The sequence below is a fragment of the Euprymna scolopes genome, chromosome 45 (genome assembly GCF_053919585.1).
Source record: "Euprymna scolopes isolate OS-2025 chromosome 45, ASM5391958v1, whole genome shotgun sequence".
NCBI classification, from domain to species: Eukaryota; Metazoa; Mollusca; class Cephalopoda; order Sepiida; family Sepiolidae; genus Euprymna; species Euprymna scolopes.
In genome coordinates, this window is record NC_136526.1 from 1,353,815 (window position 1) to 1,377,462 (window position 23,648).

At 35.4% G+C, this 23,648-nt stretch overlaps 1 protein-coding gene and 1 pseudogene across 2 annotated transcripts in view; both read right to left on the reverse strand.

Annotated features, from left to right (window-relative positions):
* Positions 1-23,648, reverse strand: part of LOC145269116 (uncharacterized) — a 247,765-nt gene that overhangs the window by 140,935 nt on the left and 83,182 nt on the right. The gene's annotated exons all lie outside the window — the stretch shown is intronic.
* Positions 6,545-6,691, reverse strand: LOC145269956 (U2 spliceosomal RNA; annotated as a pseudogene).

The following is a 23,648-nucleotide window of genomic DNA, read 5'->3' on the forward strand; positions in this document are numbered from 1 at the left end:
AAACCGCAAGAACTTGTCAACCATTTAGATTCAAAACTTTCATTTTTTCTTTTTCTTAACTTGAAATGCTTACTACAATATGGTTGTCTTCAAGTCCAATGTAAACAAGTTCTTGATGAGCCGTTCCCCTTAAGTTAACAAATTTACCGAATTTCCATTACTAACGATTACTATATTGTCCAGTTGACTGCTGTATACTCTTTAACCCTTATCCTCGAGTGGCCCCTGGCCTTGATAAGTGGTGATGCCTATGTAAAAAAAAGAAAAAAAAAAAAAAAAGAAGCAATATCAAAAATGCCTTCAACGATTTCATCGCCACCAGAATGCAAGATTTTTACATTACTGGCATAAATACACTTGATTTGCGTTGATAAAAGGGTGTTGATTCAATGATATTATTCTTGATAATGATAATCAATTTACACATCACACACACTCGTTCACTAGCCAGGTTTATCATCTATGTTCTATTTGACAAGAAGTTCAACACTGTCTAGCTGTTCTTATGCTAAATCTCCAATGATCACAATTGTGACGATTGACTGTGTTTATTTGCCACTGTTTACGGTCTTGCGTTTCTGAATTTTTGAGATGAGGATTGGTTATTCGTATTATTTGGATTCTTCAAACTACTGTTCTCATCTTGAGTGTAACTTTCACAACGTTTCGGTCGATGTAACCTCAGATTTTCTTTAGGTGTATTTTGTTGAACCCGGGAATGTTTCAACACATAAGAATAAGCGAAGTAAACATTTTTAAATATTAAATAAAAATTAAATATTATATAAAAAAAATGTTAAAACTTAAAAAAAATCGAAAAAAAAAAAAAAAAAAAAAAAAAACTAACGTAAGGCAAACGAACGATGTTAAATGTAAAAATCGGAAAAACAAAAAACAAAACAGAAAAACGAACGTTAAAACCTCTTTAAAAAATCTGAAAAATACCCCCCCCAAAAAAAACGTGAAAAATGGCTTAAATAACCCTGTTTCAATATTAACATTTAAAAAATCGAAAAAGCGGGGGGTACCCGGCGTTGCCCGGGGTGTTTTTGGGTGTATGTGGTCGGGCAGGGGTGGGGGGGGGGATGTTAATGAAAACCTAAGAATAAGCGAAGTAAAAAAAACCCAGAAAAATCTGAAAAACACGTGAAAAATGGCTTAAATAACCCTGCTTCAATATTAAAATTTAAAAAATTGAAGAAACATCTCACACCACAATTCGAACGCCAAACCTTTAGGTAATGAGGCCGCGCTCTAACTAACTGAGCTAAGACGACATCCACAAAATTGTGTCGGTTTTTCAAATATTTAAAGGAAATCAGGTTACGACATCGTATGACGCATGCATAGAAGCGGAATCATCATGAGAGGCCGGTTTTTGCTGACCCCCTCCCCCCCTACTGTAGAAAACTAATCATTTTAGAGTGAAGGAATTAACGTTTTTGGCCAATTTTTCGATATTTGTCGGGCGAAGGTTGGAAATTTAAAATGATACCGATCTGGCGAAAATCCGTGACCCGTGTCAAAAGTTTTTGCGAGAGATACAAACACATAAACACACATACATACGCACATTTTCGCTTTTATAGTTATAAACTAGCGGGGGTACCCGGCGTTGCCCGGGTGTTTGTAGGTGTGTGTGGTGTTAAAATAAAAAAGAAATCGTTGTGTCTGTCGAAAGTTTTTAGCAGACACACAAACATACACACATACATACATTTTCGCTTTTATATATATAGATAAGCAAAAATACAAGTTGTTTAAATTGTTATAGAATGCATTTAGCGATATTACCGTAGAAGATTACCGTAGAACATTGACAGAAAAAAAATCTGCAGAATTGAAACGATTGTGGTTGCGAAACAAACATCGGCAACACAAAAACTAAAAATAAAAAAGTTGTTTATAACTTTAAATATTTATTCATGGTGTTTAGTTTGAATGTTTTGTAGAGGAAACATGTTTTTGTTTTTGCAAAACATGATTGAGTTTTGCAAATGGCTGTCAAATCAATGGAAAGGGTAGAGAGTCACAGAGGTAGGTAACAACAGATCTGACTGAAAGAAATATTACTTCGCTTTTTTTGTTCTTTTGTTAGTAGAACAGGTAATGTCACAAAATAGGGTTTGGGTAAATATGCAAAAAATAAGGCATTAAAAATATTTCTTATCTTAAACTTTATTGCATATGAGGAGTCATTTTGTGTAAAAACTCGAGATATGCACGATTAAATATGTATAAACATTCAATAAGCAAAAAATCAACATGGCTGCCAGTTACCATTTCATAGACCAAAAAGCAAGATCGAGTTAAAACAGAACGAATCGACGGGATTTCAGTGAATCTGTTTAGTTTGTATCTTCATGAATTTATGTGGAAAGAGCGAGTGGCACACATAAATTTGCCGAAATCCTTTGCAGAACATGATTGAGTTTTACAAATGGCCGTCAAATGAACAGAAAGAGTGGCGGTCAGAGGTAGGTAACAACGGTTCTGACTGAAATAAATATTGCTTTCGCTTTTTGTTTTTCATTTGTCAGAACATTAACAGAAAAAAAAAAGATCTGCAGAATTGGAACGATGGTGGTTGCAAAACTAAAAAGAAAAAAAAAAAAATTAGTGACAGATTGGAATAAAGATAAAGAAAAATGTGTCTGTATGCCTTTTGCAGAGAAAGTGGAGAAGCCACACTTGTTGACGCCTACACGGTAACCCTCTCTCTAGACAAAGTCCATTGCTACCATCATCCGTTTACAACTTGCAGCAGAGTTTGACACAATAATCATAATATGAAGCACATCTTGTGAATGGCTTAACATTCTAACAATAGAATTGGCTCCGTTAAAAAATAGGTCTTAGGCTGAAGAATGCATACGTGAGAATCTGCAGAATAAAACCAATGTCATATCTAATTTGATGTCTCAAAAATATTTTTGGCGCTACCAGATCAGGCTGTCTGAAGATATTGGTTTCCTGAGACGAAATGCACGTAACATTGATGTTTTTTTTGTTTTTCTGTTTCCTTTTGCAAAACTTATGTTCTGCAAAACCCAAAACAAAAAACAACTCACCTTTCCCCCTTTTTTTTTTTTTTTTTTTACACAGTGATCACCACTTATCAAGGCCACTCAGGGATAAGGGTTATTGCAAGTACATTACGTTAGTGAGGAGATTTGCTGAAGTGTTTACTTAAGGGGGCGGTTCATTAGGAATTTGTTAACGTTGGACTTGAAGACATCCAAGTTGTAGTCCGGAGGGAAGCAGGCAGACGGAACAGAGTTCCACAATTCTATCTCCCCCACTTCCTGACTGGTTTTCCTAACTTAAAATGTACCAAACATTAATACTGTAACCCCTTTCCCTCTCACATTGCAAAACTCATTCATGTTCTGCAGCTCAGGAAGCAAAAACAATAAAATCCACTATAAAAAAAATCAAACCAAACACTACAAACTAGCGATTGAAGATACAAAAAGCTTGAAGAATAAAAACCTTCTACAAAATAACTGGATGCAATATGAATGCTATTTCCAAAATTATTGGATTCGGCATTAAATAACCCAAAAAGGGTTGATATGCCGTAAAGCAAAACCAAACAATCAAACCAAACTCTACAAATAAATATTTGAAAATATAAAGAACTTGAAGCATAAAAACTGTTTCCAAAATTATTGGATTCGGCATTAAATAACCCAAAAAGGGTTGATATGCCATAAAGCAAAACAAAACCATCAAACCAAACTCTACAAATAAATATTTGAAGATATAAAGAACTTGAAGCATAAAAACTGTTTCTAAAATTACTGGATTCAACATTAAATAACCCAAAAAGGGTTGATATGCCATAAAACAAAACAAAACAACCAAAAATATTTCACGAAACAACTGATGGTATTTTTAGGTGATAACAAAGATAATTAAAATCAGCATTAACACGGAAAGCACATATTAATCTTTTTTTAAATTTAGTGTATTTTAAGATATCTTTAACCCTGCATTACAGAATGTATTATTAAAAACTAGCCTGGGTGTCCAGCATTGCCCGGGTGTTTGGAGGTGTGTATTGAGCAAGAAAAAAAAAGTGGTAGTAGGCAGGCAGGCTCATCCCCATACAGTGAAGGAGGAAAAGAAAGAGAAAAAAAAAGTGACGTCTTTGCGGTTGCACCCTTCCCCAAACTGGAAGTTGCAAAGGTTTAAATTAAGGCTAGTCAATTGAAAAGAGGAGACGACTTTCGAAAATATTGGCAAAAAAGCGACCCCCTTCTTGTAAAAAAGTGCCGAGTTGAGGGTGAAAGAATGGCCAATTTTTCGATATTTGTCGTCCGAAGGGTCAAGCTTCAAAACGATACCAATCTCGTGAAAATTCATCACTTCTGTCAAAAGTTTTAGGCAGACATACATACATACATTTAAACAGACAGGTGAGATTTATATTATAGACTAGCGGGGGTACCCGGCGTTGCCCGGGTGTTTGGAGGTGTGTGTGCTCTTAAATAAAAAAGAAACCGGGGGGAGGGGGTAGGATCGAACTCGATGCCCTAAGGCGAAGTTTGAAAATAAAATGTGAAAAAAACATGAACCGTTCGGGTAAAATCAGGTCATGACGTCATCTGACGCATGCGTAGAACCGGTCGTCGTCATGAGAGGACCGTTTTTGTTGACCCCGACCTGTCGAAAATTGTCGATTTAGGGGTGAAAAATTGAACGTTTTTGGCCAATTTTTCGATATTTTTCAGGCGAAGGATGGGGCTTCAATATGATATAGAGTTTGTGAATTTTCATTGTGTTTGTCGAAAGTTTTTAGCGGACACACAAACACACATACATACATTTTCGCTTTTATATATATATAGATGACTATCAGCGGTTAAGAAGGTTTCTTGTAATTATTTACCCTGCACAAGTCCCATGGGGTGTTCTGTCACCCCAATTTTGCTTAAGTTTTCATAATTCCTAATTGGCAACTTATTTCTTTTCCTCCCTCCCAGTACTCTGTGAGGGTATAGCTCACATGATGTGGCGCAGTTGTATCTTAGTTTTCCTCGGAGGTAGATATTGCTTTTTTATTATATACTAGTGAGGGGTACCCGGCGTTGCCCGGGTGTTTGTAGGTGTGTGTGAGAAAAAAACAGGTGCCCCTGAAAAAAAAAACAAAGCTTTTACGACGCGCAGTTGGAAAATAGTAGAGTGTGAAAAAAAAAACAGGTGCGCGTTTTTGATTGACGTGACGGCGATAGTTATTCAGCAGTTAGCATTTTGTGCGGGACAGTTTTTAATGAGGTCAATAAATCGGTTTGTTTGTTTTTAAAAACCCACTCCCTCGTCTGATATGACGAAGTCGACATTGACCAAACGTTCACTGGCTTTGGGCCTGTGATTAGAGTCGAGTTTCGCTTTTTTTTATACCGAAAACTGAATGTAACACGTGCCGATGCGGGAAATATCGAATAATTAACGTTTGAAAGTCAATAAAATTAAATAGACAGGCGAGCTTCATGGTTAAGTGTGAGATATTACAATTCATGGATGATATAAAAAGTTTTAAGAAGTTGTGAAGCGAGCGAGCGCTTCTCTGAAAGAAGCCTTTTGTGGACATCGAGGAAAAGCGTACATACATATACACTTGGTCTTCGGGCCAAGATCAAAGTGTAGTATCTGTTCCGGCAGATACTGCAAGCTATGACTAGCTATGACTAGCTATGACTAGCAAAGACCAGATGTGGGGGCAACCCCACATGCCTGACCTTTAACCAGCTCCCATTTCCCACCTCTTGGGAGCTGGTCCCCTTTTCCCCTTCCCCCTCCCTTCACTCCTCACATTAAAAATCGGCCTTGTGCCTAATTTGCTCGGTGGGAGAGCAAATAAATACCATCTGTTCTTCAGATGCTGCACTTCTATTTCTTGTTCTCTTTCGGTGGAGGAGAAATCCTTCACGACTGAGACAATTTTAATTTTTGTTCCTTTTCTCCACGTTAAAAAACGACCCTGGTGCCTAACTCTGTCCCGTGGGGAAGCATTGTAAATAGGTACTCAGCCCATTCTTCTCTCTGGATATATACACAGTTGGACAGAACTTAAATGCCTACTGAATAAAACTTGAATGTCTATAGAAGAGAACTTGAATGCCTACTAGACACTATCCTCAGGTGTCTAAAATCCAAATAAGATCTGCTTCCATCAGGGCTTGTAGTTCGTTGGAGCACAACCATTAAAATACTTGTAAAACAGGCAGAGGTATGCAACATTTTGTTACTATTTCCAGTGACAGACGATTGCTTATATGTTGGCATTTTTTAACGTAATGCATAGTATATTATTCTATGAACATTTTAGTTAGCATTTTTCAACTTAGTATATTGTTGCTTTCTATGCATATAAAAAAAGGCCAATCTTAAAGAAAGTTTTAAAGAGCTTTTATTTATTTATAAACATCCCATAAGACTAACCATGTTTACGGTATTTATTTGCTTCCCCACAAAAGCAAATTAGGCACAAGGCCGTTTTTAATATGAGGGAAAACCAGCTCCCCTAAAAGTAGGGTAAAAAGGGGGCACTCTGGTTTTGACCAAAAATAATAATTGTCCCAGTATAGAGGGTTTCCCCTCCATTAACTGGGACAAATTACCTTAAGTGCAGCATCTGCAGAATAGATACTACACTTTGATCCCAGCCCAAAGGCCAAGAAGGTATTTATTTGCTCCCCCACCGAGCAAATTAGGCACAAGGCCGATTTTTAATGTGAGGAGTGAAGGGGAAATGGGGACCAACTCCCCGGGGAGTAGAGGAGCTGGATAGTAACAATTGGTATGAGGGGTTGCCCCTACATTGACCAAGGTCTTATATGTGGGGCTGCCTCCACATATGGTCTTTGCTTGTAGTATCTGCCGGAACAGATACTACACTTGGGATTTATTTGCTTCCCCACTGAGCAAATTAGGCACAAGGCCGTTTTTTAATGTGGAGAGAGAGGGAGGGGGGGAGGGAAAAGAGGGATCAGCTCCCGATGGGTGGGAAATGGGAGCTGGATAGTGACAATTGGTATGAAGGGTTGCCCCTACATTGACCAAGGTCTGATATGTGGGGTTACCCCCACATATGGTCTTTGCTTGCAGTATCTGTCGGAACAGATGGTATTTATTTGCTCCCCCACTGAGCAAATTAGGCACAAGGCCGATTTTTAATGTGAGGAGTGAAGGGGAAATGGGGACCAACTCCCTGGGGAGTAGGGGAGCTGGATAGTGACAATTGGTATGAAGGGTTGCCCCTACATTGACCAAGGTCTTATCTGTGGGGTCGCCCCCACATATGGTCTTTGCTTGCAGTATCTGCCGGAACAGATACTACACTTTGAGATATTAAATTTTTGGTGACAGACGACTTTTTTTTTTAAGCTGGCATTTTTCAACTTGGTAAATTGTTTGTCTCTATGCATATAAAAGAAGGCCAATCTTAACCCTAACCCTAACCTGAGCTCCTGAACCTAATTTACCCCTGTGCTTGGCCTCCTGGGCAAAATTTGGTAAAAAAATTTAAACGCATTAGTAATTTTTTGCCTTTCATCTACCACAAGTATTCAGCCTTTGTGTGCTAGTCCACCCAACAGGTGAAGCCCTCCTTAATGCACAGGCCCACTTGCATCATCAGAATTATCACTTTCTCCTTCATCGATATATTCATCATCACTAGCATCACTTGATTCAGAAACATACTCCTGATCAAATTCATCTTCATCTGAATCAGAATTTGTCACTTTATCCCACACTTGTTGTACCATGAAACTCCTTGGCCTTGCTCTTTTACCTGTCGAAATGTTTGATTCGTTACTCGCTCACTTCATAACTACTTCAGTCTACAAAACAACTCACAACTCCACCAAAACAAAAGAAGTCATTTGCAGAACGCTAGGCTTGCGTTAAATCGAGGCTAAGAAGGGGTTGGGTAGCTATTTTTAGCTCCTCAACAACACAAAAATACATGATCGGAAAAATACCCGTTTATGGTTACTTGGTATATAATATTTTTGGAAATTACTGGTACTTCGGTAACTCAGTCTGGTAGGGTTAAAGAAAATATGGCTTAATATAGGCTTTTAAATTGCCATTCACAAGAAAATCTTTAATGACTAAAATTTTTGCTCTATTATTAAATTGTGCTTTCATCAGCTTTTGCTCAAATCAATTTTTTTTAATTTATGATAAGCAGGGTTACCAGTGTAACGAAGTAAGGGTGTGGGGAGGTTGATGCCCCCCCCCCCCCGTTAGGAAGAAAGACAAAACCACTTGGTGTCAAGTTGTTTATTTAAGAATCACGAGAACTCTGTGTGTTAAAGGTTAAAAGAGAAACTGTATTTACTGTGTATTTGAGTTTGATCAGATCTTTGAAGCGAGCGATTGTTTTATTTTTAGAAATGATGCTTCAGATTATGGACTGAGAGCGGAATTTCTAAACAAAGAGAAATAATATCCGCATGATGTTCAGAGGGCGAACATGAATGTTTATATATATCAACAAGTTAGAGAGATACGGGGGAATACGCAGACGATAGATTCTCAGATGGACAGATAGAGAGAACACAGAAAGTCAGAGCAGAGCGGGCTTTTGACTTAAAACACATTTCTTCAGATACCCAGAGACCGACACTCCACAAGGTTACAAGCTGACGCCTTCGACCATATTCTTAGAATAATATTACATCGCTTCCTTCAGGACTCTGAAAGAATTATAAGAACTGTACTTTTTTTTAATATATATTTGTGTGAAGAATTGTTTTATCCTGTTTTCTTTTACTACACTAAAAATCCACGGCTCTCTTTCGACGACGTTTGTCGTTAAGAGGGTACACAACGAATTGGTCCAGGATATATATCTAGACAATCAACCGATAATTCGGTCACTTTCCCATACCAGTAACTTTAGACGGCCAAGAATTATCACCGGCAGTGGAAGGATTCGGAGGTCGACGATCGTTCTCAACCGACTGGTGAAGGAGTGGGGGTGACACCAGGCATTGCTCGAATAAAAAAGTGTAACATATTTCTGTTAACACTTCTATCCATCTTTCTACCCAGCCCATTCTTCTCTCTGGATATATACACATTTGAATAGAACTTGAATGCCTATTAGACACTATCCTCAGGTGTCTAATGTCCAAATAAGATCTCTTAGGTATGGCTAACCCCACTAACTTTAACAAGGAATGGTGCACCCTCTCCAAGACATGTTACCTCAAGTAGCAACATGAAGCTGGATAATCAACCAGACAAGATGAATTAGAATCCAGTAAGACCAAGAGACCAAAACGAAAGATATATACAATGATCAATTGGGGAAAGGAAAATTATCTTCTCAACTTCTTTACTAACTCGGTGTTTGATATGTAAAGGATAATTCTCAGATATAGATTCCTCAAGGAATGAGTCGGCATAAGAGAAGTAAGTTCTTGATAAAAAAAAATCAGCTATTTATTACATTAACTGACTGAAAAATAGCCCTCTGTCCCAATGGAATCTGCTCTAGTAAAGGGTCAAATAAAGAATAAATTTTTTTTCTGAATTTTATTTATTATCCAGAGTAATGCGGATCAAGAAACCATGTGACTAGAAATGTTTTTATATAGACTAGCAGAGCTACTCAGCATTGCCAGGGCAAAGGTGTAACATTTTTTATTAAAACTTCTACTTATCTCTTCCCCGTTTTCACAATCTCTTCCTCTCTCTCTCTTTTCCACCCAGACATTCCTCTCTTTGGACACACACACACACACACACACACACACACTTATAGATTCCGTTGTGCAAGTACAAGTTACGTTGCTATCTTCGGTGACAGATGACTTAAATACATTCAACAAACAATACACTTTGTCAAACTGTATTCTCCATAAAATGATTTTAAATATGCAAGGAAAGCAGTTTCACAAATTTTTATATGAAAATCATGATTTTTTTTTTGGTTCAATTATATGAAATAGTCACATTTTGACTGAATTGGCATAAAATAGGGAAATTGATCATTTTTTTATAACCCTGCATAATTTTTTTATAACCATGCATAATTTTTTTATAACCCTGCATAATTTTTTTATAACCCTGCATAATTTTTCTATAAACATGCATAATTTTTTATAACCATGCATAATTTTTTTATAACCCTGCATAATTTTTTTATAACCCTGCATGATTTTTTTATAACCATGCATAATTTTTTTATAACCATGCATAATTGTTTTATAACCATGCATAATTTTTTTTATAACCATGCATAATTTTTTTATAACCATGCATAATTGTTTTATAACCATGCATAATTTTTTTATGACCATGCATAATTTTTTTTATAACCATGCATAATTGTTTTATAACCATGCATAATTTTTTTATAACCATGCATAATTTTTTTATGACCATGCATAATTTTTTTATAACAATGCATAATTTTTTTTATAACCTGCATAATTGTTTTATAACCCTGCATAATTGTTTTATAACCATGCTTTGTTCACAAAATACAGAGAATGATGAAAGATTTCATTAAACAACATCTCACTGGTATCAACAAAATCTATGTGTCAGATGGTTGTGGTGGCCAATATAAGAACTTTAAAAACTTTCTTAATCTGTGCTTCCACTAAGATGATTACGGTATTGACGCTAAGTGGATATTTTTTGCAACCAGCCATGGGAAATCCCCTTGTGATGGGATTGGTGGTACTGTTAAATGGCATGCAGCAAAACGAAGCTTGCAGAGACCATTGAACAACCAGATTCTAACTTACAAAGCGGTAATGAAATGTACCAAGCTGAAATGAAGTCCCTTGTGTTTTTTGCAATCGACAAGGAAGACATGGTTGAAGTGAGGGATAGAATGGAGAAGAGGTTTATGGATGGGAAAACAGTACCTGGGACGAGTAGTAGTCATCATTTTGTTTCATAATCAGGATGCAAGATCGGACACAAACTCTGTAGTGAGGACAATTCATTTGTTGACATTCACAACTTTAAAATCCCCACTCATGTTGACATTGAGGATGTTGTTCCTTCGACATACATAACATGTGTGTACAACTCATTCTTGTGGGTCGGATTGGTGCAGAAAGTAAACCTCAATGAAGGTGTTGCTGATGTTCAGTTCATGCACCCCCATGGTCCACGTAAAACTTTCAACAGGCCTCGCAGTGCTGACCTGTGTCCTGTTCCTTTCAAAAACATCATTTGTAACATCCACGCACCTAAAACAAACTCAAGTGGAAGGAGCTTTACTATTTCTGACGAGGATTACGATAAAACCGTGACAGCATGTGTTGCCTTACACTCATAAGATGTTGTGTTGTGTTGATAGTTTTTGACTTTAATGTACTATCGTGCCAAAAAATCCAAACCATGTACCCACCCAGCATAGGTACTGTTTCTTAGTATCCGTAACCACCGCATTGATTGCCAGAAAAATGGGCTTTTGTTCTTTCTTCACTGGTTCACAATTAAACCTAAAAAATGGGTTAATCACAAGGGCTGTGAGAATTTTTAGGGGTTCATAAATGCTACAAACACATTGTATCCTCACCACATGCAGTTTATTATTTGGGATTGTCCACTGTGATTGGCCAATTTTTGAGGTTCGATCGTGAACTATCTGGTTACTTGGCTTTTCCTACTACTTGCATTTTTGCATAAAACAAAAAACAAACAAAATAGTTTCAGCCAACTTAAAGAAACACCAGAAAGCAGCAATACTGCTTCTTAACTGAACAGGAAGTCAAAATAAAATTCAGGATTACCTGTTTATGGTGAAGTCAAGTGACTCCTTGTACACTGCTCTGTCTGGAAGTGAGGCCCGTAAAACTGCCCATCTTTGAGGCTCGATTGTGAGCTAACGAGGAAAGAACCAAACACCTTTTTTGGAGGAATTTAAGTTCAGACTATCAAGAATGTCGAGGAAAAAAAAATTCAATTTCCAATAGTGCCACATGTTCTTTTGGGTCACCTTAGACCAATACCCAAATCTCGGCTTAAAAGTTCAATAACTCAGAAACAGTTCATTTTCAGATGTTTTAAATGTGATTTTTGGATTTCTCGTGTGGAAAACCTTGTCCATGCAAATTTTCAAGGTTTTACCTAGTCTAGAAATTGATTTATGCCCCAAAATATAATTTCATAATTTTGCGAATTTGCGCCTCAACGCGATATACGTGAAATACCAAAATTGTGATATTTCTGGAACCGCTTAGAGTTAAAAGCTCAAATTTTCAGGATTCCCTAGTTTTTATGATACTAACATATGGTGAAAGTTTGGAAAAAATCTGGGTGATTTCAGATGGAATTACCCCTCCTTGAAGAAAAAATATTTTTTAAGTAAGGCTTGAAAAAAAATAAATTGTCAGAATCCACAGGAGCGCTACTAAAAGCAGCAAATCTATCTATAAATATAAAAGCGAAAATGTATGTATGTATGTATGTATGTGTGTTCGCTTTTTCTGTGTGTCTACAAAAGGCTTCTTTCAGAGAAGCGGTCGGTCGGTTCACAACTTTTTAAAACTTTTTATATCACATACAAATCGTAATATCTCACAGTTAACAATGAAGCTCGCCTGTCTATTTAATTTGGTCGATTTCGGGAAGATAAATATTCAATATTTGTCGCTCGCCGCATGTGGGTTAGTCTTTTTCCTATAACATCTTGGGGGCGAGGAAAAAAGCTTTCAGCAGTAAATGAAATCCCACAGTCAAACTGACCTCATTAACTCATTAAAACGAGCACCTGCTAAATCCAACTAATTAAATAAATTCAAACGTGTTTCCATTAGCATCTCGCGGTGGGGCAATGGTTAACATCGCGTTTTTTTTTTTTTCACAACTTTGCCTCAACGGTTCGGGTTCGATCCACATACTTACTTTTTTTTTTAAACACCCCCCCCCCAAACACCCGGGAAACGCCGGGTACCTCTCGCTAGTATATCTATAAAAGCAAAAATTTGTGTGGACACTAGGAACAGTTTTAATTGGTTAATCTAATAATCAAAACTCCTCATAAACGATGATTCAAATCGTCTTAATTTCAGCATCAAATGAAAGACATTAATTTATTGTTATTATTGGGGGTGTTAATTTTTTTCTAAGTGACGATTTACAAAAATAGAATTATATGAAACTACACCCAAAAGACATTGTATATATGAAAATTGCCATTCCAAATCTTATATCAAATCAACCGCCATGTTGCTATGGCAACACGAACACACGTACACAAGAAATATTTTTTTATTTTGAACTTCTGTATTTAATATTTTTTTACATTTTTGAATTTTTTGTAAACTGACTTTTTTAATTAAACAATTACCATAAAATTTCTAACAATAACAAATTCGGTAATCTTAAAGATTAGCCTTCCTTTGTTTACAAAGCCATTTGGCAGAAGTGACGTCCAACATATTTTTAGCTACGGATGACTAAAACTGTATAGAATGAACCTTTTTATTTTTAAGAAGTTTTATTTAAACAGTCTTAATTTGTACTTATTGTATTTTTTTTTTTTCCATATTTAAGAACTGTTTTTCCCCATCAATATGTTTATGAACGTTTTTACCTAATTTATATAATAAAATTTAGGTAAACGTCGATATCGAAATTTTGAAATCAAAGATATTTTTAAAAAAACAAAAAAAAACTAGGGTTTTTTTTTGCCCAGTTACATTATAAAATTTATTCGAACTATACAACAAACTTTAACATACATAAAAAATAGACTTCATAGATAATTTATAGTAACTTTTTTACATTATATTTAATGAAAAGTTCTTGTTTATACGCAAATTGCCATCCCAAATCTTACGCCAAATCAACCGCCATGTTACTTATGGCAACACAGACACACAAAATATTTTTAATTTTGAACTTCTCTTGTATTTAATATTTTTTTACATTTTTGAATTTTTCATAAACTGACTTTTTTAATTAGACAATTACCGTAAAATTTCAATCAATAACAAATTCGGCAATCTAAGTTAGGTAAACGTCGCTTTCTAAATTTTTAAATTTGAATAGCAGCAGCAGAGGCTTTTAATATCAGACTTAAAACAGGGCGGCCATGAAATAGGTAAGTAGACAAATTTTTTGAAACCGGAAATCACAAACCGGATGGACGGTTTAAACGCCTAAGCAAGCAAGCTGATCTGAGTTTTATAATTATATAGATATACATATACATAAAAATCAACATACATACATATATACCCCATTATCATATATATATATATATATAAAGACAGAGAGGGGGGGGACGTCTGATTGAACACAACGGAGTTATTCCTTTTTCCAATCTTTTAACACCAGGACAAATATACTAACAGTGTTTAATAACTAACCTGAAACTAAAATTAAATTAATATACTATAAAATAGGAAAATCGAAACTAAAAATAAAATATAATAAAAATAATTCGCACCCACCCGCCCTCCTGCACCCACCTTTATAGCCAATTAAAAAAAAAATATAAATAAATAAAATAAAATAAATTATAAATACACCAAGCCTCAAAGAAAAAGGAAACGAAAAGAAAACAACAACAATTGATCTTGCCGATAATTGGATGCCCAATAGAAAGCGCTTGAAAAAAAATATGGCCGACCATTTGGGCGCCATTCTATATAAACGCCTGCCAAAATTAAAAAGACTGATCGGCAAATAGAAAAGATATCCCGAAAGATCTTAAAAAGGAGTAACTCTGTCATGTTCAATCGATGTGTCTAAATAATTACTTGCTGCCAAAATATACAAATATATAACTACTTTCTTTATTCACATAAATTTAATATACGAAAGTATAGATTTATGCGTAAACTTAAAGTATTTACTTCAAAAGTGCTCAATACGTAGGTAGAGCTAGTTAGTAATTTATAAAATATATATGGCGATTAAGCTACACTGAATATTCTGCGTTTCATCCAACTATAGGATTCGTCAGGCTTATGCGCGAATTGTGTGGTTGCCTCTTTCTTTTATATATGTTGAGGATTTCTAGTTGGCCAATCAGCTTTCTAGTATCCACCGCGCCCCTTCTTATCAGCCAATGGGCATGCATTTTATCAAACAAAGGATCTGTTTTAGAACTAGGTTAATGGTTTTAGGCAGACGTTCTCCTTTTTTTTTTTTTTTTTTTATTATACATATAAATATACCTGTGTACACACACATACATGCACACATATATACATATATATACATATATGTGTGTGATCGTTTATGTATATTCATGTTTATTTAATTTATTTATTTGTTTGTTTTCTATTGTTATTGTTAGTTTTAAAGCTATTTTGTATCGCTATCCTAGAGTAAGTTTTATTTTGTGAACACAGTTGTTTGCTATTTCCCGCCTACAGTTTAATAGATTTTGAGGTTCTTTAAAGTACAGGATAGAAAATTTTTCATGGAGGCATAATTTACATGGGTCGTCTAAATGTCTGCATGTGGTAGCTTGTCTCATTATTTTCCATTCGACTACCGGCGAATGTCCGCTTTCTTTGAGTTCCCAGTATTTATTCGCTAGTGTTGTTTTTATACAGTGTTTTTTATTTTTGAATGTGCTTTTGTGGTCATAGTATCGGGTTTTGAAATCTAAGAAAGTCATGCCTATGTAATATTTCTTGTTATTCGGGTTTTCTTTCGCAAATATTGTTGCTTGATAAACTATGCTTTTTGTTAGACATTTATTTTGTACTGGGCAAAGTGTGCGGTGTCTACAATTGCATTTATCTTGTTCGTTATTAGTACAAGAACAACCATACCATAAATAAAAATACTAATAACGCAGAATATTCAGTGTAGCTTAATCGTCATATATATTTTATAAATTACTATATATATATATATATATATATATATATATATATTACCGTTAATGTTTATAGCCCACATATGCTTCTAGAAGAGTGCTTTTTGGGTGTTTTTTATAATCATACAGCTATAAAAAATATATATATGATGCATATATATATGTATAAGCATATACATACATACATACACACATATATATATATATATATATATATATATATATATATATATATGACAGTGTACGTATTTTATGTATGTTGATGTGTGTATGTGTATATATATATATATATATATATATATATATATATATACATAGTTATTTCAAAGTTATGAGGGTTTCTGAAGCATGAAAACGATGTTACTTTTTGTATTTAATATTTTATTTCAATACATCAAGCGGTCCTCCCCTCTTTCAATACTTTTTTGTGACTAAGAGCGAAAGAACATACGAAATATAAAAAATATCAAATACAAAAATATAATATAGTTTTCATGCTTCAAAAAACCCCATAACTTTGAAATCACCATATATATATATATATATATATATATATATATATATATATATATATACACATCAACATGATTATTGCAACGTCTTGTCAGACGAGTGCCACTCCCTCAGACACTTAAAGTCCATGAGCCTAAAAATAACTTCCATTGCCACAGGACCATTTTAATAGACAAATGCTTGAGGGAGTATCTGTACGCAGATGATGTTACAGAGTCTTAGCTTTGTACGACAGCTAAGTCTCTCTCTTGGTTCAAAATGTTGAGATCCAGCAACAAGCAAGAGCAAGATAGCCAGCAACAAGTTAAACTGCAGACCAGCTTAATGCGGTACTGCTCTCCCGCTTTATCGTTTTTTAAATCAGAGATTTGCTTCTCCTAGAAAGGTTGCCTTAACCACAGCTTACAGGAGCCCTCTCCACTCCACATCAACATACATACATATATATACACTATCTATTATATAAAAGCGAAACTGAGTGTGTGCAATTTTTTTTATATATCCGGCAAAGGCTTGGGGGGGAGGGCTCGAGGGGGTCACCATTTAGTAGAACTTTTTATATACTTCCTAGATTATAATATCTACGAATTACGAAAGGTGGTAGTTTCTATCGTTTATTTGAGCGACATTCTATTTCTTGCTCTCCATGTGTTTGTTTTACTTTTCCATATAAAAGTGAAACTGAATCTGGAGACAATGCGTCTACCTGGCACTCGTGCGAGGGACGTCCAAAAAGCAATGATCTTTGATCAATGCCCTTTATATTAAACAATTGCTATTCATTTGGACACTCCCCTTTTTATGTGGAGCTGGTTTTCACCAACATTTTGGGAAAACAAACAAATACGCAGAAAGCGTAAAGCTTAACTGGCATTTCTCTATGTCGTGATGTCTGACCTAGAAAATCAGACGTTCATTTATAAGCGTCTTAATTTCAACCATTCTCACTTCTCTGCCCTCTTAGCAGCGTGGTAAGATGTTACGTTTTCTTTTCCGCCTTTGCCTCAAGGCTTCGGGTTCGAGCCTACCTACCTACCAAAATTTTTTTGTTTTCTTTTACACCTCCAAACTCCCAGGCAACGCCGGGCACCTCTGCTAGTCATACATATATATACATACATATAGATATACATATATATATATATGTGTATATATATGCTTATACACACACACACACACATTATATATATATATATATATATATATATATATATATATATATATGCATAGGTTTAATGATTAAAGTTAAATTCTGTAGATTAAAATACATACAAATATATATAAGTTAAGAATTTATTCTTTGAAACAAGGAAACCCTCATGAATGTAACATTTGTGGCTCAGCATTTCCAACTATATATATTCTTTGTTTCAAACAAATTCTTAACTTAAATATATGTGTATATATTTTAATCTACAGAATTCAACTTTAATCATTAAACTTATATATTACTCTATTTTTTTAACTATTGAGCTTTACCTTTTTGGCTAGGATCATCCTGAAAGTATTACCTCAATGTAATATCTGACAGGTAAATTCACTTGATCTCTAATCTGTGACTTCAACATACATACATATATACATCATTATCATATATATATATATATATATATACACACACGATCATACAATATATATATATAGGGGTTAGGGTTTAGGGTTAAGGTTAGAGTATATATATATATATGTATATATATATATATATATACGCATCATATATATATATCTATAAAAGTGAAAGTCTGCCTGTCTGTCTGTCTGTGTATCTGTGTGTCTGTGTGTGTACATTTCCCTACGCAATAACTCTTTCAATTTTAAGTCTGCAGACTCAAAATTTGATATACAGGATACTGAGATTTAGGAAAATCGATGTGATCAGTTTTCAGCCAGAAATTTGGCTGTTAAGGGATCAAAGGTCAACGATTTGACCTTTGAGAACTCTACCAAACTCCTCCGACAATTTTCGGTCTAAACACTTGAAATTTTAGATATAGGTTCATTGGACATGGATCTAACTTAATAACTTAATTTGAACCCAAAACAATAAATTTTAAGGGGTCATAATAGGGGTCAATGTTAAAAAAATCGACCACTTTTTTTTTTTTTAAATCAACATACATCTCCAAATACCCGGGAAACGCTGGGCACCCATGCTAGTATATATATATATATATATATATATATATATATATATATATATATATATATATATATATATAGTTGTATGATTATAAATGAGCACTTAAAACAATAGATAAAAAGTTTTTTACTGTAGAAATTATATTTTTTAAATGTCACATTCATTAGAAACAAACTGAATTGTTTCATCAGCAGGTCAGCATAGCAACAACATAATCACAGTGCGGACAATAGACCACTAGATAATTGTTTGTCAAATATAATCTTTCAGTATTACTAGAGTATTAGACTAGACACAGAGGTCATATCATGAAGTAATGCATCTCGGAGGCCATTCTTCTTTCTTTTTGTTTTTTTGGAAAAGAAGGAATGTGACCTACTTGGTGTATTCGATCAATCATTCAATCCAAAAGAAGAACTGAAACAATAGCCCATTGATTCCTTACAAAGCAGTGGGCCAATAATTGAAAAAAACTCCAAAAACAAAAAAAAAAAAACATGTACAATACACTACAGGTGAAATAACAGATTGCTCACAGTTTAGATACTTGGATTGCAGACAGCGGTCTATTAACAGGTGGAATTTAATCACAAAATATATAATTGAGTTCTCTTAGGTCAGCAGTAATGTAGAATGTAAACAAAAGGAAAATACATAAAATATTCCAACGTTACAGTTACAAACAAAGGAAAGAAAGAAATAAAAATCGGGTCGACATCTTTTCCTTTTTAACAAAATTTTTATTACACGCTACTCTCCCATCTTGACGCCACTTAAAAAATCTCTTGCTGCCATATGTCCATTCAGCCTGGCTTGCACTTCTCTTTCCTCTGACCGCATGCCGGCCACAGCTAGCCCATTCTTGTCCTCGACTTTACATGTTCATTTTCCTCGACGCACACTTTGCTTCTCAACCAAGCATGTGATGTCCTTTGTTTTTTTTTCCTGTCGTGCCAACTCGCACGCATTTTTTAATTTGCGTATGTGCGTTTTTCTATTGCTGCTAATCTCTTCACAAGCCAGCCATCCTTTGCAGCTGCTGATATTTTCCCACACACTCATATGCACTATGTTGCAGTATTATAATTTCTTATATTAGCATCGAGTTTGTTAGTGCAGAGGAAAGATGCCTAAGAATGCTGATCACAGTTGCTTGTGTTTTTAATTTCAGTATGGATACACATGCTGTGTCTAACCACACTGAACAGTCATGATATGACGAAACAGCTGTTTATGGATGACTATGTTTATTATAATAAATGTGAGTTAACCAATGATTGTTTTCTTTTTTTCTATCTAGCTTAAAACACAAAATACATGCTAAAATATACCTTACTTCTGGGATTGAGTTATGCTTGAAAAAATCTGTTATAATCATTCTAATTAACTCTCATCTATAATAAGCTAAACAAATCATCAATCTTTTCATTAACTATGGCAAAATAATTCGTCTCTTTCCTTTTATGTGAGAATAATAAATAATAATACGTTCATCCCAAACAAGAGAAAAGAGGAGAGAGACAGATTTTAAATGTTTTTTTTTTTTGTGGTGTCATCAAAAAAGTGCAATGATAATTTCGAACGCGCCCCTGTCATATCAAAGAACCTACTGTTGATTTTATATGCTAGGCCTTTCTGCTTGCATGGTAATAAAACTTCTCTAATGCACTTGTGATGTTAGGTTGTATAAGGTGTTAAGTTTGATCAAAATAGTCTGTTCCTTCTTTTATCAGATTTTTTGATCATCGATACTTATTGAAGACATTCTGAAGCAAGACCTATATAATAACAACGACTACCTAAGAACACTGCCAGGTACATAAATGATGTTAGATTGTATAAGGTGTTGACTTTGATCAAAAGCGCCTGTTCTTTTTTTTTTTTTTTTTTTTTTTTAACTCACGTTCACCCCTAACAAGACATATCACCACTTGGACATAATGGCCTACTAATTGGGACTACGTCTAAGAAAGATTAACAAGATGTTTGTTTACATTACATTTAAACTTACTTCTACATATCAGTACAGTCAGGGAAGCAGGTAGCAGGAAGAGAAGTCTAGATGTTCAGAGAAGAAACTATTAAAGTAGAAAGCTTTCTGGCATTTAGGGACCTCAACAGTGAAGGGGTGTGATTTTGTTGCTAAGCGGGTTTGTCGGTGATATGTACATCAAGGGGGCACAAGTGCAACGAGTTCATCAGAGCACATTCCATTATAATTTTTGTAAAACAGGCACAGGGATGCAACATTGCAGCGCTGGGACAGGTGTAGGAGGTTAGTTGACAAATTAGGACCTATTAGATTGGAGACCCTTTTTCTGGATCCTATCCAAAAGGGAGAGGCTAGTGGTTGGTGCACTAGCCCAGATGTGACAACAATACTTCATGTATATGTGAATGATGGCCTTGTAAAAGGTACAGGATGCTCTCAAGTGTGAGTAGTTTTCTAGCACGATAGAGGGAATCCATCTTCCTCACAGCAGCCTTCGCAATGTCCTCAATGTATTTGTTCCAGTTTATATTTCCTGTGAATGTTAAGCTGAGGAGTTTGAAGGAAGAATTCTCAGGTAGGGAGTTATTTTTCATGGATATCGGTGGTGGGAGAGGCATACATACTGGTTTTAAAATTTCATGATCCTACATGAAAAGTTAATACAAACCTGAAAAGATCTATTCATGAAACAGACATAACAGAACGGATGACCAAAGGAAGAGCTAACATGAATATAAAAAGACATTGAAAAGGTCTAGGAGTGTAAGCCATTTTGAGTTTCAGAACCGTTTCAGATGGTTCGCTGTTACACACAAGTCCTGGGAGGTGACTTGTTTGTAGTAGACAGTTCCACAGAACAAAATATTCTTACCGTGTCGAAACCCGGGAAAAGAACATGTGAAATTGCTCCAGAAAAGGTTTAATATTAATGAAGCAATTCTGGTTTCTGATTGGTTGGTAGCAGAACGTGAATTTATTTGATTCGTCAGTTCTTAGCAGCATCGTTTATAAATAGAATCGTCCGACTGTGTGGGATCATACCCCATTAGCCGTTCAAAATATTGCAACAAAAGGCAATGATTCCAAGTAACTACAGACCAATAACCTGTTTACCAATCATGTAAAAATTTCTATGGCACAATTGGAGAACAGATCTACTACTCCCTTAATAGTTTCAAAATTTTTGTAATGAGGATTGATTATTCATATTATTTGGACCATGGACAAATAATTGATTGCAGCAATGCCATTATCTTCCTTCCTGTGTTCTGTCTTTTATGCTCAAACCATTAACAGGTAACCTTAGATTTCAATTTAAAACTGAGATGCTACGATTTGTACCATTCACTCACTGCCGATGCAATTCTCTACTTATTATATAAGAGCCAAGTATGTCTAAGGATGAAGAGCTGTTGCCACATCTGGGCAGGATCTGCGAGAAGACTTTATCCTGCCTTGACAGAGTTCAAAATAGATTTCATAGCCTAGTATGGGATGCACCTTTTCTCTTTCCTGCAATCTTTTTTTCACAGAAGTGACATTCCAAACCTGCCTCTGCTTTATCGTTATTTTCATGGCAAGTGCTCATCTGAGCTCCAATCTATGGTCTCCAAACTTTCATGAAAAACACTCATCTAGCTGAAACCATTATCAATAATTTCTCCCACTTTTTATCTATGCCTAAACCTAAACAGAGATTCCATGAACAAAGCTTCTTTCTTAGAACTACGCCTGTGGAACTCTCTTTCATTTCCTTGCCTTCTAGCAGACTACAATATAGTCGTCTTCAAGTCCAATGTAAAACAAGTTCTTGACGAGCCATCCCCTTAAGTAATCCAATTTACCAAATTTTCACTACTTACGATTACTACAATATTGTCCCATTGACTACTGTACACTCATTAACCCTTATCCTCGAGTAGCCTCTGGGCCTTGATAAGTGGTGACTTCTTTGTTAAAAAAAAAAAAAAGTAGTCTACATATAAAGAGACGCTGAAATGCCCACTTTGTCCCAGTTAAAATGAATGGCTCTCATCTCGATGAAGCACCCGGCTTCGACAGACTTCTGGGACTGACTTTTACTTTTGACTTGAAACCGAAGACCTACATCAGATCCATTACCAAAATCATTGGAAAGATAGTGGGATCATTCTATCGCGTCAGAAATTTCCTCACTCCTGATGGAATCCTCTACCTGTGCAAGAGTAAAATACGACCTGAGGTGGAGCCCCAGAAGCAATGTTTCCTGCCTTGACAGGGTACAAAAACGTCTTCAAAATTCAGTGGACAATAACCTTTTTGCCTCCTTACTCCTTACTCCCTTTTTCTCACAGAAGAGAGGTTACAAATCTGTCTCTGTTCTCGAAATACATTTATGGTAGGTGTTCGACTGAGCTCCAATCTATGGTCCCTCTCCATAAAACGTTCAAAACAGATACTCATCTTGCTAAAACTACTGCCAACATCTCTCCTCACTCCCTATCTATGCCCAAAGCTAAACAAACCTTCCATGAGCAGAGTTTTTTTTTTTCCTAGAACTGGCCGTCTGTGGAGTGCAATGCTGTTTGTTTGCTTCCTAGCTGATTATAACATGATCGTCTTCAAGTCTAATGTGAATAAATTCCTATTGTCCATTTAGATAATCTATTCTTACCCAAGTTTCACTGTTATTGATTTTGTCTCACCATAACACTTAACCCTTATTTTTGAGTGGCTTCCGAGCCTTGATAAGTGGTGACCGCTAAGTGAAAAAAAAAAAGAATTTACAGATATCTGTTGGCTTTTTAGTTTTCCTTTCATAAATGAATTGTCGCAATAGAATTATTTACAAATAATAGTATTTGTGTAGCAGCCATCATGCGGATCCACAAGAAAAAAAAGAGTGCCATTTGTCGTCTTCCTGTTTTACTCTCCCGCTTCCCTATTTCTTCTACACCCAGCCCATTCCTCACTAGCTGGACATACATACGTAAAGACAACTCTCTAGCACATAATAAATTTCGCTAGAAATGGGTCAGCATTTTCTTCCACAATTAATACATAATAACTAGGGCTGTGACAACAGCATATTCTTTTCATTGTTTTGACTCCCGAGTATATATCCGACACAGACACAGTTAATCAACCAAGAACTACATCATTCTATATAAAAGCATATAAGATATCAACGGATACACACT